This window comes from Mixophyes fleayi, unplaced genomic scaffold, assembly GCF_038048845.1.
Source record: "Mixophyes fleayi isolate aMixFle1 unplaced genomic scaffold, aMixFle1.hap1 Scaffold_357, whole genome shotgun sequence".
In the NCBI taxonomy this organism is placed as follows: Eukaryota; Metazoa; Chordata; class Amphibia; order Anura; family Limnodynastidae; genus Mixophyes; species Mixophyes fleayi.
This window is the reverse complement of record NW_027447564.1, coordinates 12,428-35,000: the sequence shown is the minus strand read 5'-3', so window position 1 is coordinate 35,000 and position 22,573 is coordinate 12,428. Positions and strand designations below refer to the sequence as shown.

Below are 22,573 nucleotides of genomic sequence, written 5' to 3'. Positions count from 1 at the left end.
ACATCTCAACACCAGCATTGAAGGTAGCAGGAACAAGAGAGAAAAAAAAAACCTACATGACCTGGTATTCCTAGGTGCTCTCCCATCGAAGTACTGACCAGGCCCGGCCCTGGTTAGCTTCCAAGATCAAATGAGATTGGGCATGTTCAGGGTGTTTTACTGTAGGTATTGCTTGCCTCCTGACCTACATCTCTTATACATCTCAAAACCAGAAATGAAGGAAGCAGGAACAAAAGAAAAAAAAAAAACCTATAGCACCTGGTATTCCCCCATCCAAGTACTAACCAGGCCCCGCCCTGCTTAGCTTCAAAGATCAGATGAGATTGGGCATGTTCAGGGTGGTTTACTGTAGGTATTGTTCGCCTACTGACCTACATCTCTTATATATCTCAACACCAGCATTGAAGGAAGCAGGAACAAGAGAGAAAAAAAAACGAAAAAAAAAAAACCTACAGCACCTAGTATTCTCAGGTGGTCTCCCATTCAAGTACTAACCAGGCCCAGCCCTGCTTAGCTTCCAAGATCAGACGAGTTTGGGCATGTTCAGGGTGGTTGACTGTAGCTATTGCTTCTTTACTGACCTACATCTCTTATACATCTCAACACCAGCATTGAAGGTAGCAGGAACAAGAGAGAAAAAAAAAACCTACATGACCTGGTATTCCTAGGTGCTCTCCCATCGAAGTACTGACCAGGCCCGGCCCTGGTTAGCTTCCAAGATCAGATGAGATTGGGCATGTTCAGGGTGTTTTACTGTAGGTATTGCTTGCCTCCTGACCTACATCTCTTATACATCTCAAAACCAGCATTGAAGCACGCAGGAACAAGAGAGAAAAGAAAACGAAAAAAAAAAAACCTACAGCACCTGGTATTCCCAGGTGGTCTCCCATAAGGATTTATGTAAGTCATTGTTTCCAAGAGAAAGGGAGACAGGAGTGTAAAAAAGCGTTGTTTTTGGACGGCATGAGAAACAAGAATTATGTAAAAGGATTGATGTAAGTCATTGTTTCCAAGAGAAAGGGAGACAGGAGTGTAAAAAAGCGTTGTTTTTGGACGGCAATGAAGAAATGACTATGTTTTGCGATTTCTCTTGCTCAGAAAGACTTAGAAAGTTGATAATTGTGGGCAATGTTAGAAATGTCAGGAGAAACAAGAATTATGTAAAAGGATTGATGTAAGTCATTGTTTCCAAGAGAAAGGGAGACAGGAGTGTAAAAAAGCGTTGTTTTTGGACGGCAATGAAGAAATGACTATGTTTTGCGATTTCTCTTGCTCAGAAAGACTTAGAAAGTTGATAATTGTGGGCAATGTTAGAAATGTCATGAGAAACAAGAATTATGTAAAAGGATTGATGTAAGTCATTGTTTCCAGGAGAAAGGGAGACAGGAGTGTAAAAAAGCGTTGTTTTTGGACGGCAATGAAGAAATGACTATGTTTTGCGACTTCTCTTGCTCAGAAAGACTTAGAAAGTTGATAATTGTGGGTAATGTTAGAAATGTCATGAGAAACAAGAATTATGTAAAAGGATTGATGTAAGTCATTGTTTCCAAGAGAAAGGGAGACAGGAGTGTAAAAAAGCGTTGTTTTTGGACGGCAATGAAGAAATGACAATGTTTTGCGATTTCTCTTGCTCAGAAAGACTTAGAAAGTTGATAATTGTGGGCAACACCAGCATTGAAGGAAGCAGGAAGAAGAGAGAAAAAAAAGCCTACAGCACCTGGTATTCCCAGGTGGTCTCCCATCCAAGTACTAACCAGGCCTGGCTCTGCTTAGCTTCCAAGATCAGACAAGTTTGGACTTGCTCAGGGTGGTATGGCTGTAGATACTGCTTGTCTCCTGTCCTACTGACATACATCTCTTATACATCTCAACACCAGCATTAAAGAAAGCAGGAACAAGAGAGAATAAAACACGAAAAAAACCGAAAACCAACAGCACTTGGTATTCCCAGGTGGTCTCCCATGCAAGTACTAACCAAGCCCAGCTCTGCTTAGCTTTCAAGATCAGATGAGATTGGGCTTGTTCAGTGTGGTGTAGCTGTAGGTATTGCTTGCCCACTGACCTACATCTCAACACCAGCATAGAAGGAAGCAAGAAACAAGAGAGAAAAAAAAATGAAAAAAAAAAACCTACAGCACCTGGTATTCCCAGGTGCTCTCCCATCCAAGTACTGACCAGGCCCGGCCCTGGTTAGCTTCCAAGATCAGATGAGATTGGGCATGTTCAGGGTGTTTTACTGTAGGTATTGCTTGCCTCCTGACCTACATCTCTTATACATCTCAAAACCAGCATTGAAGCATGCAGGAACAAGAGAGAAAAGAAAACGAAAAAAAAAAAACCTACAGCACCTGGTATTCCCAGGTGGTCTACCATAAGGATTGATGTAAGTCATTGTTTCCAAGAGAAAGGGAGACAGGAGTGTAAAAAAGCGTTGTTTTTGGACGGCATGAGAAACAAGAATTATGTAAAAGGATTGATGTAAGTCATTGTTTCCAAGAGAAAGGGAGACAGGAGTGTAAAAAAGCGTTGTTTTTGGACGGCAATGAAGAAATGACTATGTTTTGCGATTTCTCTTGCTCAGAAAGACTTAGAAAGTTGATAATTGTGGGCAATGTTAGAAATGTCATGAGAAACAAGAATTATGTAAAAGGATTGATGTAAGTCATTGTTTCCAGGAGAAAGGGAGACAGGAGTGTAAAAAAGCGTTGTTTTTGGACGGCAATTAAGAAATGACTATATTTTGCGATTTCTCCTGCTCAGAAAGACTTAGAAAGTTGATATTTGTGGGCAATGTTAGAAATGTCATGAGAAACAAGAATTATGTAAAAGGATTGATGTAAGTCATTGTTTCCAAGAGAAAGGGAGACTGGAGTGTAAAAAAGCGTTGTTTTTGGACTGCAATGAAGAAATGACTGTTTTGCAATTTCTCTTGCTCAGAAAGACTTAGAAAGTTGATAATTGTGGGCAATGTTAGAAATGTAATGAGAAACAAGAATTATGTAGAAGTATTGATGTAAGTCATTGTTTCCAGGAGAAAGGGAGACAGGAGTGTAAAAAAGCGTTGTTTTTGGACGGCAATGAAGAAATGACTATGTTTTGCGATTTCTCCTGCTCAGAAAGACTTAGAAAGTTGATATTTGTGGACAATGTTAGAAATGTCATGAGAAACAAGAATTATGTAAAAGGATTGATGTAAGTCATTGTTTCCAAGAGAAAGGGAGACTGGAGTGTAAAAAAGCGTTGTTTTTGGACTGCAATGAAGAAATGACTATGTTTTGCGATTTCTCCTGCTCAGAAAGACTTAGAAAGTTGATATTTGTGGGCAATGTTAGAAATGTCAGGAGAAACAAGAATTATGTAAAAGTATTGATGTTAGTCATTGTTTCCAAGAGAAAGGGAGACTGGAGGGTAAAAAAGCATTGTTTTTGGACGGCAATGAATAAATGACTGTTTTGCGATTTCTCTTGCTCAGAAAGACTTAGAAAGTTGATAATTGTGGGCAATGTTAGAAATGTCATGAGAAACAAGAATTATGTAAAAGGATTGATGTAAGTCATTGTTTCCAGGAGAAAGGGAGACAGGAGTGTAAAAAAGCGTTGTTTTTGGACGGCAATGAAGAAATGACTATAATTTGCGATTTCTCCTGCTCAGAAAGACTTAGAAAGTTGATATTTGTGGGCAATGTTAGAAATGTCAAGAGAAACAAGAATTATGTAAAAGGATTGATGTAAGTCATTGTTTCCAAGAGAAAGGGAGACTGGAGTGTAAAAAAGCGTTGTTTTTGGACGGCAATGAAGAAATGACTATGTTTTGCGATTTCTCCTGCTCAGAAAGACTTAGAAAGTTGATATTTGTGGGCAATGTTAGAAATGTCAGGAGAAACAAGAATTATGTAAAAGGATTGATGTAAGTCATTGTTTCCAAGAGAAATGGAGACAGGAGTGTAAAAAAGCGTTGTTTTTGGACTGCAATGAAGAAATGACTATGTTCTGCGATTTCTCCTGCTCAAAAAGACTTAGGAAGTTGATAATTGTGGGCAATGTTAGAAATGGCAGGAGAAACAAGAATTATGTAAAAGGATTGATGTAAGTCATTGTTTCCAAGAGAAAGGGAGAATGGAGTGTAAAAAAGCATTGTTTTTGGACGGCAATGAATAAATGACTGTTTTGCGATTTCTCTTGCTCAGAAAGACTTAGAAAGTTGATAATTGTGGGCAATGTTAGAAATGTCAGGAGAAACAAGAATTATGTAAAAGTATTGATGTAAGTCATTGTTTCCAAGAGAAAGGGAGACAGGAGTGTAAAAAAGTGTTGTTTTTGGACGGCAATGAAGAAATGACTATGTTTTGCGATTTCTCCTGCTCAGAAAGACTTAGAAAGTTGATAATTGTGGGCAATGTTAGAAATATCATGAGAAACAAGAATTATGTAAAAGGTTTGATGTAAGTCATTGTTTCCAGGAGAAAGGGAGACAGGAGTGTAAAAAAGCATTGTTTTTGGACGGCAATGAAGAAATGACTATATTTTGCGGTTTCTCCTGCTCAGAAAGACTTAGAAAGTTGATAATTGTGGGCAATGTTAGAAATGTCAGGAGAAACAAGAATTATGTAAAAGGATTGATGTAAGTCATTGTTTCCAAGAGAAAGGGAGACTGGAGTGTAAAAAAGCGTTGTTTTTGGACTGCAATGAAGAAATGACTATGTCTTGCGATTTCTCCTGCTCAGAAAGACTTAGAAAGTTGATAATTGTGGACAATGTTAGAAATGTCAGGAGAAACAAGAATTATGTAAAAGTATTGATGTAAGTCATTGTTTCCAAGAGAAAGGGAGACAGGAGTGTAAAAAAGCGTTGTTTTTGGACTGCAATGAAGAAATGACTATGTTCTGCGATTTCTCCTGCTCAAAAAGACTTAGGAAGTTGATAATTGTGGGCAATGTTAGAAATGGCAGGAGAAACAAGAATTATGTAAAAGGATTGATGTAAGTCATTGTTTCCAAGAGAAAGGGAGAATGGAGTGTAAAAAAGCATTGTTTTTGGACGGCAATGAATAAATGACTGTTTTGCGATTTCTCTTGCTCAGAAAGACTTAGAAAGTTGATAATTGTGGGCAATGTTAGAAATGTCAGGAGAAACAAGAATTATGTAAAAGTATTGATGTAAGTCATTGTTTCCAAGAGAAAGGGAGACAGGAGTGTAAAAAAGTGTTGTTTTTGGACGGCAATGAAGAAATGACTATGTTTTGCGATTTCTCCTGCTCAGAAAGACTTAGAAAGTTGATAATTGTGGGCAATGTTAGAAATATCATGAGAAACAAGAATTATGTAAAAGGATTGATGTAAGTCATTGTTTCCAGGAGAAAGGGAGACAGGAGTGTAAAAAAGCGTTGTTTTTGGACGGCAATGAAGAAATGACTATATTTTGCGGTTTCTCCTGCTCAGAAAGACTTAGAAAGTTGATAATTGTGGGCAATGTTAGAAATGTCAGGAGAAACAAGAATTATGTAAAAGGATTGATGTAAGTCATTGTTTCCAAGAGAAAGGGAGACTGGAGTGTAAAAAAGCGTTGTTTTTGGACTGCAATGAAGAAATGACTATGTCTTGCGATTTCTCCTGCTCAGAAAGACTTAGAAGTTGATAATTGTGGACAATGTTAGAAATGTCAGGAGAAACAAGAATTATGTAAAAGTATTGATGTAAGTCATTGTTTCCAAGAGAAAGGGAGACAGGAGTGTAAAAAAGCGTTGTTTTTGGACGGCAGTGAAGAAATGACTATGTTTTGCGATTTCTCCTGCTCAGAAAGACTTAGAAAGTTGATATTTGTGGGCAATGTTAGAAATGTCAGGAGAAACAAGAATTATGTAAAAGGATTGATGTAAGTCATTGTTTCCAAGAGAAAGGGAGACTGGAGTGTAAAAAAGCATTGTTTTTGGACGGCAATGAAGAAATGACTATGTTCTGCGATTTCTCCTGCTCAAAAAGACTTAGGAAGTTGATAATTGTGGGCAATGTTAGAAATGTCAGGAGAAACAAGAATTATGTAAAAGGATTGATGTAAGTCATTGTTTCCAGGAGAAAGGGAGACAGGAGTGTAAAAAAGCGTTGTTTTTGGACGGCAATGAAGAAATGACTATAATTTGCGATTTCTCCTGCTCAGAAAGACTTAGAAAGTTGATATTTGTGGGCAATGTTAGAAATGTCAAGAGAAACAAGAATTATGTAAAAGGATTGATGTAAGTCATTGTTTCCAAGAGAAAGGGAGACTGGAGTGTAAAAAAGCGTTGTTTTTGGACGGCAATGAAGAAATGACTATGTTTTGCGATTTCTCCTGCTCAGAAAGACTTAGAAAGTTGATATTTGTGGGCAATGTTAGAAATGTCAGGAGAAACAAGAATTATGTAAAAGGATTGATGTAAGTCATTGTTTCCAAGAGAAATGGAGACAGGAGTGTAAAAAAGCGTTGTTTTTGGACTGCAATGAAGAAATGACTATGTTCTGCGATTTCTCCTGCTCAAAAAGACTTAGGAAGTTGATAATTGTGGGCAATGTTAGAAATGGCAGGAGAAACAAGAATTATGTAAAAGGATTGATGTAAGTCATTGTTTCCAAGAGAAAGGGAGAATGGAGTGTAAAAAAGCATTGTTTTTGGACGGCAATGAATAAATGACTGTTTTGCGATTTCTCTTGCTCAGAAAGACTTAGAAAGTTGATAATTGTGGGCAATGTTAGAAATGTCAGGAGAAACAAGAATTATGTAAAAGTATTGATGTAAGTCATTGTTTCCAAGAGAAAGGGAGACAGGAGTGTAAAAAAGTGTTGTTTTTGGACGGCAATGAAGAAATGACTATGTTTTGCGATTTCTCCTGCTCAGAAAGACTTAGAAAGTTGATAATTGTGGGCAATGTTAGAAATATCATGAGAAACAAGAATTATGTAAAAGGATTGATGTAAGTCATTGTTTCCAGGAGAAAGGGAGACAGGAGTGTAAAAAAGCATTGTTTTTGGACGGCAATGAAGAAATGACTATATTTTGCGGTTTCTCCTGCTCAGAAAGACTTAGAAAGTTGATAATTGTGGGCAATGTTAGAAATGTCAGGAGAAACAAGAATTATGTAAAAGGATTGATGTAAGTCATTGTTTCCAAGAGAAAGGGAGACTGGAGTGTAAAAAAGCGTTGTTTTTGGACTGCAATGAAGAAATGACTATGTCTTGCGATTTCTCCTGCTCAGAAAGACTTAGAAAGTTGATAATTGTGGACAATGTTAGAAATGTCAGGAGAAACAAGAATTATGTAAAAGTATTGATGTAAGTCATTGTTTCCAAGAGAAAGGGAGACAGGAGTGTAAAAAAGCGTTGTTTTTGGACTGCAATGAAGAAATGACTATGTTCTGCGATTTCTCCTGCTCAAAAAGACTTAGGAAGTTGATAATTGTGGGCAATGTTAGAAATGGCAGGAGAAACAAGAATTATGTAAAAGGATTGATGTAAGTCATTGTTTCCAAGAGAAAGGGAGAATGGAGTGTAAAAAAGCATTGTTTTTGGACGGCAATGAATAAATGACTGTTTTGCGATTTCTCTTGCTCAGAAAGACTTAGAAAGTTGATAATTGTGGGCAATGTTAGAAATGTCAGGAGAAACAAGAATTATGTAAAAGTATTGATGTAAGTCATTGTTTCCAAGAGAAAGGGAGACAGGAGTGTAAAAAAGTGTTGTTTTTGGACGGCAATGAAGAAATGACTATGTTTTGCGATTTCTCCTGCTCAGAAAGACTTAGAAAGTTGATAATTGTGGGCAATGTTAGAAATATCATGAGAAACAAGAATTATGTAAAAGGATTGATGTAAGTCATTGTTTCCAGGAGAAAGGGAGACAGGAGTGTAAAAAAGCGTTGTTTTTGGACGGCAATGAAGAAATGACTATATTTTGCGGTTTCTCCTGCTCAGAAAGACTTAGAAAGTTGATAATTGTGGGCAATGTTAGAAATGTCAGGAGAAACAAGAATTATGTAAAAGGATTGATGTAAGTCATTGTTTCCAAGAGAAAGGGAGACTGGAGTGTAAAAAAGCGTTGTTTTTGGACTGCAATGAAGAAATGACTATGTCTTGCGATTTCTCCTGCTCAGAAAGACTTAGAAAGTTGATAATTGTGGACAATGTTAGAAATGTCAGGAGAAACAAGAATTATGTAAAAGTATTGATGTAAGTCATTGTTTCCAAGAGAAAGGGAGACAGGAGTGTAAAAAAGCGTTGTTTTTGGACGGCAGTGAAGAAATGACTATGTTTTGCGATTTCTCCTGCTCAGAAAGACTTAGAAAGTTGATATTTGTGGGCAATGTTAGAAATGTCAGGAGAAACAAGAATTATGTAAAAGGATTGATGTAAGTCATTGTTTCCAAGAGAAAGGGAGACTGGAGTGTAAAAAAGCATTGTTTTTGGACGGCAATGAAGAAATGACTATGTTCTGCGATTTCTCCTGCTCAAAAAGACTTAGGAAGTTGATAATTGTGGGCAATGTTAGAAATGTCAGGAGAAACAAGAATTATGTAAAAGGATTGATGTAAGTCATTGTTTCCAAGAGAAAGGGAGACTGGAGTGTAAAAAAGCATTTTTTTGGACGGCAATGAATAAATGACTGTTTTGCGATTTCTCCTGCTCAGAAAGACTTAGAAAGTTGATAATTGTGGGCAATGTTAGAAATGTCAGGAGAAACAAGAATTATGTAAAAGGATTGATGTAAGTCATTGTTTCCAGGAGAAAGGGAGACAGGAGTGTAAAAAAGCGTTGTTTTTGGACGGCAATGAAGAAATGTCTATATTTTGCGGTTTCTCCTGCTCAGAAAGACTTAGAAAGTTGATAATTGTGGGCAATGTTAGAAATGTCATGAGAAACAAGAATTATGTAAAAGGATTGATGTAAGTCATTGTTTCCAAGAGAAAGGGAGACTGGAGTGTAAAAAAGCGTTGTTTTTGGACTGCAATGAAGAAATGACTATGTTTTGCGATTTCTCCTGCTCAGAAAGACTTAGAAAGTTGATAATTGTGGACAATGTTAGAAGTGTCATGAGAAACAAGAATTATGTAAAAGGATTGATGTAAGTCATTGTTTCCAAGAGAAAGGGAGACTGGAGTGTAAAAAAGCGTTGTTTTTAGACTGCAATGAAGAAATGACTATATTTTGCGATTTCTCCTGCTCAGAAAGACTTAGAAAGTTGATAATTGTGGGTAATGTTAGAAATGTCATGAGAAACAAGAATTATGTAAAAGGATTGATGTAAGTCATTGTTTCCAGGAGAAAGGGAGACAGAAGTGTAAAAAAGCGTTGTTTTTGGACGGCAATGAAGAAATGACTATATTTTGCGGTTTCTCCTGCTCAGAAAGACTTAGAAAGTTGATAATTGTGGGCAATGTTAGAAATGTCAGGAGAAACAAGAATTATGTAAAAGGATTGATGTAAGTCATTGTTTCCAAGAGAAAGGGAGACAGGAGTGTAAAAAAGCGTTGTTTTTGGACTGCAATGAAGAAATGACTATGTTTTGCGATTTCTCCTGCTCAGAAAGACTTAGAAAGTTGATATTTGTGGACAATGTTAGAAATGTCATGAGAAACAAGAATTATGTAAAAGGATTGATGTAAGTCATTGTTTCCAAGAGAAAGGGAGACTGGAGTGTAAAAAAGCGTTGTTTTTGGACTGCAATGAAGAAATGACTATGTTTTGCGATTTCTCCTGCTCAGAAAGACTTAGAAAGTTGATATTTGTGGGCAATGTTAGAAATGTCAAGAGAAACAAGAATTATGTAAAAGGATTGATGTAAGTCATTGTTTCCAAGAGAAAGGGAGACTGGAGTGTAAAAAAGCGTTGTTTTTGGACTGCAATGAAGAAATGACTATGTTTTGCGATTTCTCCTGCTCAGAAAGACTTAGAAAGTTGATAATTGTGGACAATGTTAGAAATGTCATGAGAAACAAGAATTATGTAAAAGGATTGATGTAAGTCATTGTTTCCAGGAGAAAGGGAGACAGGAGTGTAAAAAAGCGTTGTTTTTGGACGGCAATGAAGAAATGACTATAATTTGCGATTTCTCCTGCTCAGAAAGACTTAGAAAGTTGATATTTGTGGGCAATGTTAGAAATGTCAAGAGAAACAAGAATTATGTAAAAGGATTGATGTAAGTCATTGTTTCCAAGAGAAAGGGAGACTGGAGTGTAAAAAAGCGTTGTTTTTGGACTGCAATGAAGAAATGACTATGTTTTGCGATTTCTCCTGCTCAGAAAGACTTAGAAAGTTGATATTTGTGGACAATGTTAGAAATGTCATGAGAAACAAGAATTATGTAAAAGGATTGATGTAAGTCATTGTTTCCAAGAGAAAGGGAGACTGGAGTGTAAAAAAACGTTGTTTTTGGACTGCAATGAAGAAATGACTATGTTTTGCGATTTCTCCTGCTCAGAAAGACTTAGAAAGTTGATATTTGTGGGCAATGTTAGAAATGTCAGGAGAAACAAGAATTATGTAAAAGTATTGATGTAAGTCATTGTTTCCAAGAGAAAGGGAGACTGGAGTGTAAAAAAGCATTGTTTTTGGACGGCAATGAATAAATGACTGTTTTGCGATTTCTCTTGCTCAGAAAGACTTAGAAAGTTGATAATTGTGGGCAATGTTAGAAATGTCATGAGAAACAAGAATTATGTAAAAGGATTGATGTAAGTCATTGTTTCCAGGAGAAAGGGAGACAGGAGTGTAAAAAAGCGTTGTTTTTGGACGGCAATGAAGAAATGACTATATTTTGCGATTTCTCCTGCTCAGAAAGACTTAGAAAGTTGATATTTGTGGGCAATGTTAGAAATGTCATGAGAAACAAGAATTATGTAAAAGGATTGATGTAAGTCATTGTTTCCAAGAGAAAGGGAGACTGGAGTGTAAAAAAGCGTTGTTTTTGGACTGCAATGAAGAAATGACTATGTTTTGCGATTTCTCCTGCTCAGAAAGACTTCGAAAGTTGATATTTGTGGACAATGTTAGAAATGTCATGAGAAACAAGAATTATGTAAAAGGATTGATGTAAGTCATTGTTTCCAAGAGAAAGGGAGACTGGAGTGTAAAAAAGCGTTGTTTTTGGACTGCAATGAAGAAATGACTGTTTTGCAATTTCTCTTGCTCAGAAAGACTTAGAAAGTTGATAATTGTGGGCAATGTTAGAAATGTAATGAGAAACAAGAATTATGTAAAAGGATTGATGTAAGTCATTGTTTCCAAGAGAAAGGGAGACTGGAGTGTAAAAAAGCATTGTTTTTGGACGGCAATGAATAAATGACTGTTTTGCGATTTCTCTTGCTCAGAAAGACTTAGAAAGTTGATAATTGTGGGCAATGTTAGAAATGTCATGAGAAACAAGAATTATGTAAAAGGATTGATGTAAGTCATTGTTTCCAGGAGAAAGGGAGACAGGAGTGTAAAAAAGCGTTGTTTTTGGACGGCAATGAAGAAATTACTATATTTTGCGGTTTCTCCTGCTCAGAAAGACTTAGAAAGTTGATAATTGTGGGCAATGTTAGAAATGTCAGGAGAAACAAGAATTATGTAAAAGGATTGATGTAAGTCATTGTTTCCAAGAGAAATGGAGACAGGAGTGTAAAAAAGCGTTGTTTTTGGACTGCAATGAAGAAATGACTATGTTCTGCGATTTCTCCTGCTCAAAAAGACTTAGAAAGTTGATAATTGTGGGCAATGTTAGAAATGTCAGGAGAAACAAGAATTATGTAAAAGTATTGATGTAAGTCATTGTTTCCAAGAGAAAGGGAGACAGGAGTGTAAAAAAGCGTTGTTTTTGGACGGCAATGAAGAAATGACTATGTTTTGCGATTTCTCCTGCTCAGAAAGACTTAGAAAGTTGATAATTGTGGGCAATGTTAGAAATGTCATGAGAAACAAGAATTATGTAAAAGGATTGATGTAAGTCATTGTTTCCAGGAGAAAGGGAGACAGGAGTGTAAAAAAGCGTTGTTTTTGGACGGCAATGAAGAAATGACTATATTTTGCGGTTTCTCCTGCTCAGAAAGACTTAGAAAGTTGATAATTGTGGGCAATGTTAGAAATGTCAGGAGAAACAAGAATTATGTAAAAGGATTGATGTAAGTCATTGTTTCCAAGAGAAATGGAGACAGGAGTGTAAAAAAGCGTTGTTTTTGGACTGCAATGAAGAAATGACTATGTTCTGCGATTTCTCCTGCTCAAAAAGACTTAGAAAGTTGATAATTGTGGGCAATGTTAGAAATGTCAGGAGAAACAAGAATTATGTAAAAGTATTGATGTAAGTCATTGTTTCCAAGAGAAAGGGGGACAGGAGTGTAAAAAAGCGTTATTTTTGGACGGCAATGAAGAAATTACTATGTTTTGCGATTTCTCCTGCTCAGAAAGACTTAGAAAGTTGATAATTGTGGACAATGTTAGAAATGTCATGAGAAACAAGAATTATGTAAAAGGATTGATGTAAGTCATTGTTTCCAAGAGAAAGGGAGACTGGAGTGTAAAAAGGCGTTGTTTTTGGACTGCAATGAAGAAATGACTATGTTTTGCGATTTCTCCTGCTCAGAAAGACTTAGAAAGTTGATATTTGTGGACAATGTTAGAAATGTCATGAGAAACAAGAATTATGTAAAAGGATTGATGTAAGTCATTGTTTCCAAGAGAAAGGGAGACTGGAGTGTAAAAAAGCGTTGTTTTTGGACTGCAATGAAGAAATGACTATGTTTTGCGATTTCTCCTGCTCAGAAAGACTTAGAAAGTTGATAATTGTGGACAATGTTAGAAATGTCATGAGAAACAAGAATTATGTAAAAGGATTGATGTAAGTCATTGTTTCCAAGAGAAAGGGAGACTGGAGTGTAAAAAAGCGTTGTTTTTGGACTGCAATGAAGAAATGACTATGTTTTGCGATTTCTCCTGCTCAGAAAGACTTAGAAAGTTGATAATTGTGGGCAATGTTAGAAATGTCATGAGAAACAAGAATTATGTAAAAGGATTGATGTACCGTATATACTCGTGTATAAGCCGAGTTTTTCAGCACATTTTTTTATGCTGAAAAAGCCCCCCTCGGCTTATACACGGGTGAACTTACCTGGTCTCCGCTTCCTCAGCTCTTCAGTTCCGCAGTGGAACGCATGTGCGTTCCACCGACAGGAAGTTCAGCACAAATGCCGAACTTCCTGTCATTGGAACGCACATGCGTTCCACTGCGGAACTGAAGAGCTGAGGAAACGGAGACCAGGTAAGTTCGTTCTCTCTCCCTCACTCGCTCCCTCCCTCCCTCTCTTCCCCTCCAATATTAACATAACGTGATTTCCCTATTCTTTGGGGGTGAATTTGGGGGTGAATTTCAGATATGGCATTTGCTGGGTCTCATAATACATTATTATTCAGGATACCGTACATTGATGGTTCTAATTTATAGGATTCATTTATAAAACAGTTTTTTCAAATTAAATCAATAAAGTAGAGTAACAAATCAGGGGGTGTGGAAATATTAAAGCACACATATATAAAGATATTTATTGACAGTGTCCCCCTGCACCCCATTTTGAAATGTGTCAGGGCTTCACTAAAATGGCAAGCTTATATCAGTAGCTAATCAATCAAAAACACACATGATATAAAAATGTGTAAAATAAAAATGCATATACAGATGTAAATAAAAAACATAATAATGAATAAATCTACAAAAATTACCAGTAGCTGCTGCATTTCCCACCCTAGGCTTATACTCGAGTCAATAAGTTTTCCCAGTTTTTTGAGGTAAAATTAGGTGCCTCGGCTTATATTCGGGTCGACTTATACTCGAGTATATACGGTAAGTCATTGTTTCCAGGAGAAAGGGAGACAGGAGTGTAAAAAAGCGTTGTTTTTGGACGGCAATGAAGAAATGACTATATTTTGCGGTTTCTCCTGCTCAGAAAGACTTAGAAAGTTGATAATTGTGGGCAATGTTAGAAATGTCAGGAGAAACAAGAATTATGTAAAAGGATTGATGTAAGTCATTGTTTCCAAGAGAAAGGGAGACTGGAGTGTAAAAAAGCGTTGTTTTTGGACTGCAATGAAGAAATGACTATGTTTTGCGATTTCTCCTGCTCAGAAAGACTTAGAAAGTTGATAATTGTGGACAATGTTAGAAATGTCATGAGAAACAAGAATTATGTAAAAGGATTGATGTAAATCATTGTTTCCAAGAGAAAGGGAGACTGGAGTGTAAAAAAGCGTTGTTTTTGGACTGCAATGAAGAAATGACTATGTTTTGCGATTTCTCCTGCTCAGAAAGACTTAGAAAGTTGATATTTGTGGGCAATGTTAGAAATGTCAGGAGAAACAAGAATTATGTAAAAGGATTGATGTAAGTCATTGTTTCCAAGAGAAAGGGAGACTGGAGTGTAAAAAAGCATTGTTTTTGGACGGCAATGAATAAATGACTGTTTTGCGATTTCTCTTGCTCAGAAAGACTTAGAAAGTTGATAATTGTGGGCAATGTTAGAAATGTCATGAGAAACAAGAATTATGTAAAAGGATTGATGTAAGTCATTGTTTCCAGAAGAAAGGGAGACAGGAGTGTAAAAAAGCGTTGTTTTTGGACGGCAATGAAGAAATGACTATATTTTGCGGTTTCTCCTGCTCAGAAAGACTTAGAAAGTTGATAATTGTGGGCAATGTTAGAAATGTCAGGAGAAACAAGAATTATGTAAAAGGATTGATGTAAGTCATTGTTTCCAAGAGAAATGGAGACAGGAGTGTAAAAAAGCGTTGTTTTTGGACTGCAATGAAGAAATGACTATGTTCTACGATTTCTCCTGCTCAAAAAGACTTAGAAAGTTGATAATTGTGGGCAATGTTAGAAATGTCAGGAGAAACAAGAATTATGTAAAAGTATTGATGTAAGTCATTGTTTCCAAGAGAAAGGGAGACAGGAGTGTAAAAAAGTGTTGTTTTTGGACGGCAATAAAGAAATGACTATGTTTTGCGATTTCTCCTGCTCAGAAAGACTTAGAAAGTTGATAATTGTTGGCAATGTTAGAAATGTCATGAGAAACAAGAATTATGTAAAAGGATTGATGTAAGTCATTGTTTCCAGGAGAAAGGGAGACAGGAGTGTAAAAAAGCGTTGTTTTTGGACGGCAATGAAGAAATGACTATATTTTGCGGTTTCTCCTGCTCAGAAAGACTTAGAAAGTTGATAATTGTGGGCAATGTTAGAAATGTCAGGAGAAACAAGAATTATGTAAAAGGATTGATGTAAGTCATTGTTTCCAAGAGAAATGGAGACAGGAGTGTAAAAAAGCGTTGTTTTTGGACTGCAATGAAGAAATGACTATGTTCTGCGATTTCTCCTGCTCAAAAAGACTTAGAAAGTTGATAATTGTGGGCAATGTTAGAAATGTCAGGAGAAACAAGAATTATGTAAAAGTATTGATGTAAGTCATTGTTTCCAAGAGAAAGGGAGACAGGAGTGTAAAAAAGCGTTGTTTTTGGACGGCAATGAAGAAATGACTATATTTTGCGGTTTCTCCTGCTCAGAAAGACTTAGAAAGTTGATAATTGTGGGCAATGTTAGAAATGTCAGGAGAAACAAGAATTATGTAAAAGGATTGATGTAAGTCATTGTTTCCAAGAGAAATGGAGACAGGAGTGTAAAAAAGCGTTGTTTTTGGACTGCAATGAAGAAATGACTATGTTCTGCGATTTCTCCTGCTCAAAAAGACTTAGGAAGTTGATAATTGTGGGCAATGTTAGAAATGTCAGGAGAAACAAGAATTATGTAAAAGGATTGATGTAAGTCATTGTTTCCAAGAGAAAGGGAGAATGGAGTGTAAAAAAGCATTGTTTTTGGACGGCAATGAATAAATGACTGTTTTGCGATTTCTCTTGCTCAGAAAGACTTAGAAAGTTGATAATTGTGGGCAATGTTAGAAATGTCAGGAGAAACAAGAATTATGTAAAAGTATTGATGTAAGTCATTGTTTCCAAGAGAAAGGGAGACAGGAGTGTAAAAAAGTGTTGTTTTTGGACGGCAATGAAGAAATGACTATGTTTTGCGATTTCTCCTGCTCAGAAAGACTTAGAAAGTTGATAATTGTGGGCAATGTTAGAAATGTCATGAGAAACAAGAATTATGTAAAAGGATTGATGTAAGTCATTGTTTCCAGGAGAAAGGGAGACAGGAGTGTAAAAAAGCGTTGTTTTTGGACGGCAATGAAGAAATGACTATATTTTGCGGTTTCTCCTGCTCAGAAAGACTTAGAAAGTTGATAATTGTGGGCAATGTTAGAAATGTCAGGAGAAACAAGAATTATGTAAAAGGATTGATGTAAGTCATTGTTTCCAAGAGAAAGGGAGACTGGAGTGTAAAAAAGCGTTGTTTTTGGACTGCAATGAAGAAATGACTATGTTTTGCGATTTCTCCTGCTCAGAAAGACTTAGAAAGTTGATAATTGTGGACAATGTTAGAAATGTCATGAGAAACAAGAATTATGTAAAAGGATTGATGTAAATCATTGTTTCCAAGAGAAAGGGAGACTGGAGTGTAAAAAAGCGTTGTTTTTGGACGGCAATGAAGAAATGACTATGTTTTGCGATTTCTCCTGCTCAGAAAGACTTAGAAAGTTGATATTTGTGGGCAATGTTAGAAATGTCAGGAGAAACAAGAATTATGTAAAAGGATTGATGTAAGTCATTGTTTCCAAGAGAAAGGGAGACTGGAGTGTAAAAAAGCATTGTTTTTGGACGGCAATGAATAAATGACTGTTTTGCGATTTCTCTTGCTCAGAAAGACTTAGAAAGTTGATAATTGTGGGCAATGTTAGAAATGTCATGAGAAACAAGAATTATGTAAAAGGATTGATGTAAGTCATTGTTTCCAGAAGAAAGGGAGACAGGAGTGTAAAAAAGCGTTGTTTTTGGACGGCAATGAAGAAATGACTATATTTTGCGGTTTCTCCTGCTCAGAAAGACTTAGAAAGTTGATAATTGTGGGCAATGTTAGAAATGTCAGGAGAAACAAGAATTATGTAAAAGGATTGATGTAAGTCATTGTTTCCAAGAGAAATGGAGACAGGAGTGTAAAAAAGCGTTGTTTTTGGACTGCAATGAAGAAATGACTATGTTCTACGATTTCTCCTGCTCAAAAAGACTTAGAAAGTTGATAATTGTGGGCAATGTTAGAAATGTCAGGAGAAACAAGAATTATGTAAAAGTATTGATGTAAGTCATTGTTTCCAAGAGAAAGGGAGACAGGAGTGTAAAAAAGTGTTGTTTTTGGACGGCAATAAAGAAATGACTATGTTTTGCGATTTCTCCTGCTCAGAAAGACTTAGAAAGTTGATAATTGTTGGCAATGTTAGAAATGTCATGAGAAACAAGAATTATGTAAAAGGATTGATGTAGGTCATTGTTTCCAGGAGAAAGGGAGACAGGAGTGTAAAAAAGCGTTGTTTTTGGACGGCAATGAAGAAATGACTATATTTTGCGGTTTCTCCTGCTCAGAAAGACTTAGAAAGTTGATAATTGTGGGCAATGTTAGAAATGTCAGGAGAAACAAGAATTATGTAAAAGGATTGATGTAAGTCATTGTTTCCAAGAGAAATGGAGACAGGAGTGTAAAAAAGCGTTGTTTTTGGACTGCAATGAAGAAATGACTATGTTCTGCGATTTCTCCTGCTCAAAAAGACTTAGAAAGTTGATAATTGTGGGCAATGTTAGAAATGTCAGGAGAAACAAGAATTATGTAAAAGTATTGATGTAAGTCATTGTTTCCAAGAGAAAGGGAGACAGGAGTGTAAAAAAGCGTTGTTTTTGGACGGCAATGAAGAAATGACTATATTTTGCGGTTTCTCCTGCTCAGAAAGACTTAGAAAGTTGATAATTGTGGGCAATGTTAGAAATGTCAGGAGAAACAAGAATTATGTAAAAGGATTGATGTAAGTCATTGTTTCCAAGAGAAATGGAGACAGGAGTGTAAAAAAGCGTTGTTTTTGGACTGCAATGAAGAAATGACTATGTTCTGCGATTTCTCCTGCTCAAAAAGACTTAGGAAGTTGATAATTGTGTTCAATGTTAGAAATGTCAGGAGAAACAAGAATTATGTAAAAGGATTGATGTAAGTCATTGTTTCCAAGAGAAAGGGAGAATGGAGTGTAAAAAAGCATTGTTTTTGGACGGCAATGAATAAATGACTGTTTTGCGATTTCTCTTGCTCAGAAAGACTTAGAAAGTTGATAATTGTGGGCAATGTTAGAAATGTCAGGAGAAACAAGAATTATGTAAAAGTATTGATGTAAGTCATTGTTTCCAAGAGAAAGGGAGACAGGAGTGTAAAAAAGTGTTGTTTTTGGACGGCAATGAAGAAATGACTATGTTTTGCGATTTCTCCTGCTCAGAAAGACTTAGAAAGTTGATAATTGTGGGCAATGTTAGAAATGTCATGAGAAACAAGAATTATGTAAAAGGATTGATGTAAGTCATTGTTTCCAAGAGAAAGGGAGACTGGAGTGTAAAAAAGCGTTGTTTTTGGACTGCAATGAAGAAATGACTATGTTTTGCGATTTCTCCTGCTCAGAAGGACTTAGAAAGTTGATAATTGTGGACAATGTTAGAAATGTCAGGAGAAACAAGAATTATGTAAAAGTATTGATGTAAGTCATTGTTTCCAAGAGAAAGGGAGACAGGAGTGTAAAAAAGCGTTGTTTTTGGACGGCAATGAAGAAATGACTATGTTTTGCGATTTCTCCTGCTCAGAAAGACTTAGAAAGTTGATATTTGTGGGCAATGTTAGAAATGTCAGGAGAAACAAGAATTATGTAAAAGGATTGATGTAAGTCATTGTTTCCAAGAGAAAGGGAGACTGGAGTGTAAAAAAGCATTGTTTTTGGACGGCAATGAAGAAATGACTATGTTCTGCGATTTCTCCTGCTCAAAAAGACTTAGGAAGTTGATAATTGTGGGCAATGTTAGAAATGTCAGGAGAAACAAGAATTATGTAAAAGGATTGATGTAAGTCATTGTTTCCAAGAGAAAGGGAGACTGGAGTGTAAAAAAGCATTGTTTTTGGACGGCAATGAATAAATGACTGTTTTGCGATTTCTCCTGCTCAGAAAGACTTAGAAAGTTGATAATTGTGGGCAATGTTAGAAATATCAGGAGAAACAAGAATTATGTAAAAGGATTGATGTAAGTCATTGTTTCCAGGAGAAAGGGAGACAGGAGTGTAAAAAAGCGTTGTTTTTGGACGGCAATGAAGAAATGACTATATTTTGCGGTTTCTCCTGCTCAGAAAGACTTAGAAAGTTGATAATTGTGGGCAATGTTAGAAATGTCATGAGAAACAAGAATTATGTAAAAGGATTGATGTAAGTCATTGTTTCCAAGAGAAAGGGAGACTGGAGTGTAAAAAAGCGTTGTTTTTGGACTGCAATGAAGAAATGACTATGTTTTGCGATTTCTCCTGCTCAGAAAGACTTAGAAAGTTGATATTTGTGGGCAATGTTAGAAATGTCAGGAGAAACAAGAATTATGTAAAAGGGTTGATGTAAGTCATTGTTTCCAAGAGAAAGGGAGACTGGAGTGTAAAAAAGCGTTGTTTTTAGACTGCAATGAAGAAATGACTATATTTTGCGATTTCTCCTGCTCAGAAAGACTTAGAAAGTTGATAATTGTGGGTAATGTTAGAAATGTCATGAGAAACAAGAATTATGTAAAAGGATTGATGTAAGTCATTGTTTCCAGGAGAAAGGGAGACAGAAGTGTAAAAAAGCGTTGTTTTTGGACGGCAATGAAGAAATGACTATATTTTGCGGTTTCTCCTGCTCAGAAAGACTTAGAAAGTTGATAATTGTGGGCAATGTTAGAAATGTCAGGAGAAACAAGAATTATGTAAAAGGATTGATGTAAGTCATTGTTTCCAAGAGAAAGGGAGACTGGAGTGTAAAAAAGCGTTGTTTTTGGACTGCAATGAAGAAATGACTATGTTTTGCGATTTCTCCTGCTCAGAAGGACTTAGAAAGTTGATAATTGTGGACAATGTTAGAAATGTCAGGAGAAACAAGAATTATGTAAAAGTATTGATGTAAGTCATTGTTTCCAAGAGAAAGGGAGACAGGAGTGTAAAAAAGCGTTGTTTTTGGACGGCAATGAAGAAATGACTATGTTTTGCGATTTCTCCTGCTCAGAAAGACTTAGAAAGTTGATATTTGTGGGCAATGTTAGAAATGTCAGGAGAAACAAGAATTATGTAAAAGGATTGATGTAAGTCATTGTTTCCAAGAGAAAGGGAGACTGGAGTGTAAAAAAGCATTGTTTTTGGACGGCAATGAAGAAATGACTATGTTCTGCGATTTCTCCTGCTCAAAAAGACTTAGGAAGTTGATAATTGTGGGCAATGTTAGAAATGTCAGGAGAAACAAGAATTATGTAAAAGGATTGATGTAAGTCATTGTTTCCAAGAGAAAGGGAGACTGGAGTGTAAAAAAGCATTGTTTTTGGACGGCAATGAATAAATGACTGTTTTGCGATTTCTCCTGCTCAGAAAGACTTAGAAAGTTGATAATTGTGGGCAATGTTAGAAATGTCAGGAGAAACAAGAATTATGTAAAAGGATTGATGTAAGTCATTGTTTCCAGGAGAAAGGGAGACAGGAGTGTAAAAAAGCGTTGTTTTTGGACGGCAATGAAGAAATGACTATATTTTGCGGTTTCTCCTGCTCAGAAAGACTTAGAAAGTTGATAATTGTGGGCAATGTTAGAAATGTCATGAGAAACAAGAATTATGTAAAAGGATTGATGTAAGTCATTGTTTCCAAGAGAAAGGGAGACTGGAGTGTAAAAAAGCGTTGTTTTTGGACTGCAATGAAGAAATGACTATGTTTTGCGATTTCTCCTGCTCAGAAAGACTTAGAAAGTTGATATTTGTGGGCAATGTTAGAAATGTCAGGAGAAACAAGAATTATGTAAAAGGATTGATGTAAGTCATTGTTTCCAAGAGAAAGGGAGACTGGAGTGTAAAAAAGCGTTGTTTTTAGACTGCAATGAAGAAATGACTATATTTTGCGATTTCTCCTGCTCAGAAAGACTTAGAAAGTTGATAATTGTGGGTAATGTTAGAAATGTCATGAGAAACAAGAATTATGTAAAAGGATTGATATAAGTCATTGTTTCCAGGAGAAAGGGAGACAGAAGTGTAAAAAAGCGTTGTTTTTGGACGGCAATGAAGAAATGACTATATTTTGCGGTTTCTCCTGCTCAGAAAGACTTAGAAAGTTGATAATTGTGGGCAATGTTAGAAATGTCAGGAGAAACAAGAATTATGTAAAAGGATTGATGTAAGTCATTGTTTCCAAGAGAAAGGGAGACAGGAGTGTAAAAAAGCGTTGTTTTTGGACTGCAATGAAGAAATGACTATGTTTTGCGATTTCTCCTGCTCAGAAAGACTTAGAAAGTTGATATTTGTGGACAATGTTAGAAATGTCATGAGAAACAAGAATTATGTAAAAGGATTGATGTAAGTCATTGTTTCCAAGAGAAAGGGAGACTGGAGTGTAAAAAAGCGTTGTTTTTGGACTGCAATGAAGAAATGACTGTTTTGCAATTTCTCTTGCTCAGAAAGACTTAGAAAGTTGATAATTGTGGGCAATGTTAGAAATGTAATGAGAAACAAGAATTATGTAGAAGTATTGATGTAAGTCATTGTTTCCAGGAGAAAGGGAGACAGGAGTGTAAAAAAGCGTTGTTTTTGGACGGCAATGAAGAAATGACTATATTTTGCGATTTCTCCTGCTCAGAAAGACTTAGAAAGTTGATATTTGTGGGCAATGTTAGAAATGTCATGAGAAACAAGAATTATGTAAAAGGATTGATGTAAGTCATTGTTTCCAAGAGAAAGGGAGACTGGAGTGTAAAAAAGCGTTGTTTTTGGACTGCAATGAAGAAATGACTATATTTTGCGATTTCTCCTGCTCAGAAAGACTTAGAAAGTTGATATTTGTGGGCAATGTTAGAAATGTCAGGAGAAACAAGAATTATGTAAAAGGATTGATGTAAGTCATTGTTGCCAAGAGAAAGGGAGACTGGAGTGTAAAAAAGCGTTGTTTTTGGACTGCAATGAAGAAATGACTATGTTTTGCGATTTCTCCTGCTCAGAAAGACTTAGAAAGTTAATAATTGTGGGCAATGTTAGAAATGTCATGAGAAACAAGAATTATGTAAAAGGATTGATGTCAGTCATTGTTTCCAAGAGAAAGGGAGACTGGAGTGTAAAAAAAGCGTTGTTTTTGGACTGCAATGAAGAAATGACTATGTTTTGCGATTTCTCCTGCTCAGAAAGACTTAGAAAGTTGATATTTGTGGGCAATGTTAGAAATGTCAGGAGAAACAAGAATTATGTAAAAGAATTGATGTAAGTCATTGTTTCCAAGAGAAAGGGAGACTGGAGTGTAAAAAAGCATTGTTTTTGGACGGCAATGAATAAATGACTGTTTTGCGATTTCTCTTGCTCAGAAAGACTTAGAAAGTTGATAATTGTGGGCAATGTTAGAAATGTCATGAGAAACAAG

At 36.2% G+C, this 22,573-nt stretch overlaps 6 pseudogenes; all 6 read right to left on the bottom strand.

Moving 5' to 3' along the window:
* Positions 1-49: 49 nt before the first annotated feature.
* Positions 50-167, bottom strand: LOC142132207 (5S ribosomal RNA; annotated as a pseudogene).
* A 279-nt stretch (positions 168-446) lies between these two features.
* LOC142132171 (5S ribosomal RNA) lies at positions 447-564 on the bottom strand (annotated as a pseudogene).
* Positions 565-643: 79 nt separating this feature from the next.
* LOC142132202 (5S ribosomal RNA) lies at positions 644-761 on the bottom strand (annotated as a pseudogene).
* A 944-nt stretch (positions 762-1,705) lies between these two features.
* On the bottom strand, positions 1,706-1,824 carry LOC142132184 (5S ribosomal RNA; annotated as a pseudogene).
* Positions 1,825-1,926: 102 nt separating this feature from the next.
* LOC142132167 (5S ribosomal RNA) lies at positions 1,927-2,045 on the bottom strand (annotated as a pseudogene).
* Positions 2,046-2,126: 81 nt separating this feature from the next.
* LOC142132179 (5S ribosomal RNA) lies at positions 2,127-2,244 on the bottom strand (annotated as a pseudogene).
* Positions 2,245-22,573: the final 20,329 nt, after the last annotated feature.